At 40.0% G+C, this 6,353-nt stretch overlaps 1 long non-coding RNA gene across 1 annotated transcript; it reads right to left on the bottom strand.

The window, feature by feature from the left end:
* Positions 1 to 4,378: 4,378 nt before the first annotated feature.
* LOC142181455 (uncharacterized) lies at positions 4,379 to 6,095 on the bottom strand. The gene is made up of 2 exons (XR_012710101.1): positions 5,813 to 6,095; positions 4,379 to 4,705 (listed from the first exon to the last, which is right to left on the bottom strand). It is a non-coding gene; the product is annotated as an uncharacterized LOC142181455 (long non-coding RNA).
* Between the last annotated feature and the right edge of the window lie 258 nt (positions 6,096 to 6,353).

The following is a 6,353-nucleotide window of genomic DNA, read 5'->3' as shown; positions in this document are numbered from 1 at the left end:
CCGAAGGATAACTTCCCACTGCCCAATATCCAAATTCTGATTGACAATTGTGCCAAGTGCGGGATTGGATCTTTTGTGGAATACTATGTCGGGTATCATCAGATTTTAATGGACAAAGAAGATGCGGAAAAGACAGCCTTCATCACGCCATGGGGAACTTATTGCTACCGAGTAATGCCATTTGGGTTGAAGAATGCTGGAGAAAATTATATGAGAGCAATGACTACTATGTTTCATGATATGATACACAAGGAGATTGAGGTATATGTATATGATGTGATTATAAAATCAAAACATTAGGTCGACCACGTCGAGGATTTGAGGAAATTCTTCTAGAGGCTTCACAGGTACAACCTCAAGCTTAACCCTGCCAAGTGTGCATTTGGTGTTCCGTCCGGAAAACTGTTAGGATTCATAGTCAGTCGGCGAGGCATCGAGTTGGAACCATCAAAGATCAAAGTCATACAAGAATTGCCCCCTCCGAGGAACAAGACCGAAGTGATGAGTCTGTTAGGAAGGCTGAACTACATCAGTAGGTTTATTGCTCAACTCACGACAACTTGTGAGCCTATTTTCAGGTTGTTGAAGAAGGACGTTGCGATCAAGTGGACTGATGAGTGTCAAGAAGCGTTTGATAAGATAAAAGGTTACTTGATAAACCCACATGTACTGGTTCCGCCAGAACCAGGAAGACCTTTGATTCTTTACTTGACAGTCTTGGAAAATTCATTTGGTTGTGTACTGGGGCAACATAACGTCACTGGCAGGAAAGAACAAGCCATCTATTATCTTAGCAAAAAATTCACAGCTTATGAGGTTAAGTACACTCACCTGGAAAGGACATGTTGCGCCCTAACTTGGGTGGCATAGAAATTGAAACATTATTTGTCATCCTACACTACCTACCTCATTTTGCGTTTAGATCCATTGAAGTATATCTTTCAAAAGCCTATGCCGACAGGAAGACTTGCAAAATGGCAGATTTTGCTCGCAGAGTTTGACATAATCTATGTGACTCGGATTGTGATGAAAGCCCAGGCATTGGCCGATCATTTGGCCGAGAACCCGGTCGATGAAGAATATGAGCCACTGAGGACTTGTTTTCCTGATGAAGAGGTGATGCGTATTGATGAACTAGAACAGGCCAAAAAACCAGGTTGGAAACTTTTCTTTGATGGGGCTGCTAACATGAAAGGAGTCGGAATAGAAGCTGTACTTATTTCTGAAATAGGGCATCACTATCCTGTTACGGCTCAGCTTCGGTTTTATTGCACCAATAATATGGTTGAATACAAGACATGCATTTTGGGTTTGAGGCTAGCTGCAGACATGAATGTCCGGGAAGTTCTGGTCTTGGGAGAATCAGATCTTCTGGTGCACCAAATTCAAGGAGAATAGGAAATGCGAGATCTGAAGCTCATACCATACAGACAATGCTTGCATGATCTTTGTCAACGGTTTAGATCAGTGGAGTTCAGGCATATTCCAAGGGTCCATAATGAGGTCGTCGATCCTTTGGCTACCCTAGCGTCAATGTTGCACCATCCGGACAAAGCCTATGTCGATCCTTTGCACATTCAAGTATGAGATCAGCATGCTTACTGCAACATGATTGAAGAAGAATTGGATGCCGAACCGTGGTTCCATGATATCAAGGAATACATCAGAATGGGAATACACCCAGTGCAAGCCACGGGGGATCAAAAGAGAATAATTCGACGGTTGGCAAGCAGATTTTTCTTGAGTGGAGGAGTTTTGTACAAAAGAACACTAGACCTAGGATTGTTAAGATGCATAGATGCTAGACAAGCTACGTCTGTCATGTCCGAAGTACATTCAGGAGTCTGCGAACCACATATGAGCGGATATGTGTTGGCAAAGAAAATTCTCCGAGCAGGTTATTATTAGCTCACCATGGAGCGAGATTGTATTAGTTTTGTGCGCAAATGTCATCAGTGCCAGATACACGGAGATTTGATTCATTCTCCACCATCGGAATTACACACAATGTCAGTGCCATGGCCCTTCGTCGCTTGGGGCATGGATATCATTGGACCAATTGAGCCAGCAGCATCCAACGGGCATAGGTTCATTCTGGTAGCCATTGATTATTTCACCAAATGGGTTGAGGCCAAAACTTTCAAGTCTGTGACCAAGAAAGCAGTGGTCGATTTTGTTCACTCAAATATCATCTGTCGATTTGGAATCCCGAAGGTGATCATCACAGATAACGGTGCTAATATTAACAACAATTTGATGAAAGAGGTATGTCAACAGTTTAAGATTACACACCGCAATTCTACCCCATATCGTCCCAAGGCGAATGAAGCAGTTGAGGCAGCCAACAAAAACATAAAGAAGATACTTCGGAAAATGGTAGAAGGTTCTAGGCAGTGGCATGAAAAATTACCATTTGTGTTGCTGGGTTATTGCACTACTGTCCGTACTTCAGTAGGGGCAACTCCTTATTTGTTGGTATATGGAACTGAAGCCGTAATACCTGCGGAAGTTGAAATCCCGTCCCTTCGGATTGTCGCTGAGGCTGAGATTGATGATGATGAGTGGGTCAAAACCCGTCTGGAGTAGTTGAACTTGATTGATGAAAAAAGATTGGCAGCTGTATGTCATGGCCAGTTATATCAAAAGAGAATGGCAAGAGCATACAACAAAAGGTGCATCCCCGGAAGTTTGAGGTGGGCCAGCAAGTGCTGAAACGCATCCTTCCACATCAGGTTGAGGCAAAAGGCAAGTTCGCCCTAAATTAGCAAGGGTCATTCATTGTAACCAGAATATTGTCCAATGGTGCTTTATGTTCAACAAATATCGAAGTAAAATGCATAGACATGGCTATCATATCTGATGCAGTAAAAAGATATTATGTATGATTTCTTTGGTATAATTGTTGATTGTTTGTATTTGGCATTATTTTGAAGATTGGAATGATGAAGGCAATTTGTTCTACTATCTAAACACTTTACCCTTTGTTCCCCTTTTCGAGCCTTATTTATTTCTTTCATACCCCTCTTTTGGAATCAATAACGAAAAAGAGAGAAAAGGAAAAAAAAGAAAAAGAGAAAAGAAAAGAAGTGAATAATATAACAACAAGGAAATTCAAGTGTGAACTACATTTGACCTGATCCCTGTTAAGGGTACGTAGGCAGCTTTACGGCTCAGTCATAGTAAAATAAAAGTCAAAAGATCCCTAAGCAAGAAACTAGGGCAGAGGTTGTATTTGTAATAAGAAATGTGATTCCAAAAGTTGTAATTTTAAACCCATGTCAAGTTATTCTTCGAGGGTTACAATTTGCTGCTGTAAGTTTGGCTGCTAGAACATCTCCAAAAGGGTCAATACCATCAGGAATTTCCACGAAGGTCGTGGAATGATCACATATTTCATCATCCCAAGAGAATGACCTATATTCCACACATGTTTGCCCAACCAATATTCAACAAGCTAACTGAGGACCAGGTTCAATGGATGTTCGAGTAGTTCCCCACCGATGAGTTTATCATCAGATCCAGGGATGTTCCACACTTGGTGTTGATTGGGTTAAGGAGCATATACCCTTATGCTCCCCTCAGGGTTATGAGACAGGCAGGCAGGAGACAAGTCATACCGCGAGTCGCTAAGATGAGCCACTCCATAGCCGATTTCCATGGTGACGCCATCCCATATAAAAATGAAGTACAACACATGTGGAACTTGAAGATTATCGTGGAAAAGGATACCATCGAGACGGATCGATATCATGCAGTCACACATATTTTTACCCCTCAAGGTTGGATAATAATTTAGCAAGAATATTCGAGCCAAGGGTTGGTCCAAGAAACAGGGTCATAGATGAATTTGCCGAAGCAGAGGTGAAGTATAACAAGCTGCGCAAAAGAATTCGTGAGTCTGAAACTGAGCATATAGAGCAACATAAGGCCGACATGGAAATGATCAATGAGTGGAAAGAGAGAGTTGTTAAATCCAGCGAAAGGCTGGAATATCTGGAGTACAGTCTAATGGAATTGTAAGGGAAAATGAGAAAGAGAGTCACTGATTATCAGAATGCTGAGGGAAATGAAAGAGGACATTTGGCAAGGGCATTCTTACTGCTGAAACTGCGCGAGCTGGGGGAACTGATCCACAAGAGCATCTAGTCTGGAGAGGGTCCTTCTGTGACCAAGTAGATTAGGTTTACTTGCTTTTTTAAATATAATAAGGCTAAGAGCCATTAGTAACATGTCATGACCCAAGCTTAGGGGTGAGACTGGCACTCAGTGCCTCAACTATCCTTGTGTATCACCTGTGACTCAGAGACTTTGAACATGTAATGTCATATTTTTGGCCATGGGCTGCAAGAAAATGTACAATGTAAAGTATAAAACTAAATAGAGACTAACGCTGACTAACCATTAATATAAGGATGGGCCGGCAAGGCCGTCATATTTACTACAACTGACAAGCCAACAAAATATACGTACAGGACCTACCAGTCCAACATACTGTATTAACTGACAGGACATATCTACAAGCCTCTAATAATAGATGTACTATGATCGGAACAGGGCCCCGACCTACCCATAACCTATCTACATATATACACAAGATACACACCACACTGCTAGCCCCGGTAACTCCGAAAGAAGGGGAGCTTACCGATAAAGTTGATCTCGGGCAACACCTACTGAGGAGGTCTACCCGTCTATCTGTCTGACCCTGCATGCATGAAATGCAGCGTCCCCAGAAAGGGACGTCAGTACGAAATAATGTACCGAGTATGTAAGGCAATATACTGAAAGCTGAAACTGAACCGATAATATAACAACTGAGAACAACTGGGAGTCAAAGAAAACTCGAGGATATGCTCATCTTATAATACTGACTCAATTCTCTCAATATAGTAAGTAAAATAGATGTCCGACCCTATAAGGCTCGGTATACATATATATCTGCTCTGCCGTAGTAGGCTCGCTCATAAGCGCGCGGCCATACTAGGCTCTGTATCTCGACCAACTGGGCTCGCCCATATGCACTCGGCCACAGTAGGATCGTCATATAACTTACCATCTGATCAGAGGTTGCCCAATAGGGGTCTGCCCATCGATTATAGCTCGATGGTAATGAAAATACTTTTAATACTATATATATAGACTCTCTACTCTCTTGACTGGAAGAAAGAAATACTCAATTGAATATGAAATCTTGATAATGAGAATATTGTAACTAATGCCCATATCTCCATTGTTTTATTATTGGACATAGTCCCAATCGATGGAGATTCAACTATACGAGAAATCAAATCACTAAACAAAAATCCCATTACTTAGTTGTGTGGCTCTTGGAGACTAATTTCAACCTCATGTTATTTAGGTCCCATTTATTTTCCTTTCCCTTTTTCTCTTCTTATATTATCTCCCTTCCCCTTATATTTCAAAAAAAATGTGACAATAGAAATAGTGTAACAAAAGTTGAACAAAACGTCCAAAATTAATTTTGATATTTTACCTCGAAAGTAAGTGCAAGAAAGAGATTCGTGATGTTTTAATGAGATGACATGTAAAGATTACTACTTTTTGTTCTGTCGAAAGTTAAAGATTATGAATCTTCAATGAGATTATATTCTTCATAAAGTTTTGATATATTTCCTGACCTTACGAAGAATTTTTTTTTTTTGGATTAAAATTAAGTAAAATATACGTAACTTGCGAGACTAGAAAAATATACGCAAGTTTCGGTATACGAATTTTTCTTTATGCCTCGTTATCAAACTTGTATAATGACGAGATCATGCCAAAATGAAGGAAGGGCTAAGCCTTAACATACCTGGAGTAGGGAAAAATTTCATTTGATATTCTTGAAAAAGATTGCACCGTACTTCTTTAGAACCGCAAAATTCTATGTTGCTACGATTCCAACAATTCTTGTTGGAATTGTTTTGTTACAAGAAATTTTGCTAGAAAAATTGCTTGATTGATGTTTGTCCGAGCTAGGAAAATGTTTGAAAGGAGTTCTGTTTGAAAGCTTACAAAATTGGTTGTAACTTGTGTTTTTTGGAAATGGTTGAAAGGAAAATGGTTTTGAAAATGGTTGAATTAGGAAAGTCTTACTCAACACCAATGCTTTACACGTAACTACACAAGATGCCACCTTTTAATTAAAAACATTAGTCACCTTATCTTAATGGAGGAGCTGCCACCCATGTCATTTAGTCATTATTAAATATACCCCTAATTAATTAGGTAATATCCCATTATCCAATAATTAGTCAATTACCCACATAATTAAATCTTGTCTTAAATTACTTAAAATTTTACTTATTTTTAATATACTTTATACATTATACTACCGTGGTCATATGGTAGCT

The sequence above is a fragment of the Nicotiana tabacum genome, chromosome 6 (assembly GCF_000715075.1).
Source record: "Nicotiana tabacum cultivar K326 chromosome 6, ASM71507v2, whole genome shotgun sequence".
In the NCBI taxonomy this organism is placed as follows: domain Eukaryota; kingdom Viridiplantae; phylum Streptophyta; class Magnoliopsida; order Solanales; family Solanaceae; genus Nicotiana; species Nicotiana tabacum.
The sequence above is the reverse complement of the archived record's forward strand: the minus strand, read 5'-3'. Positions and strand labels throughout refer to the sequence as shown.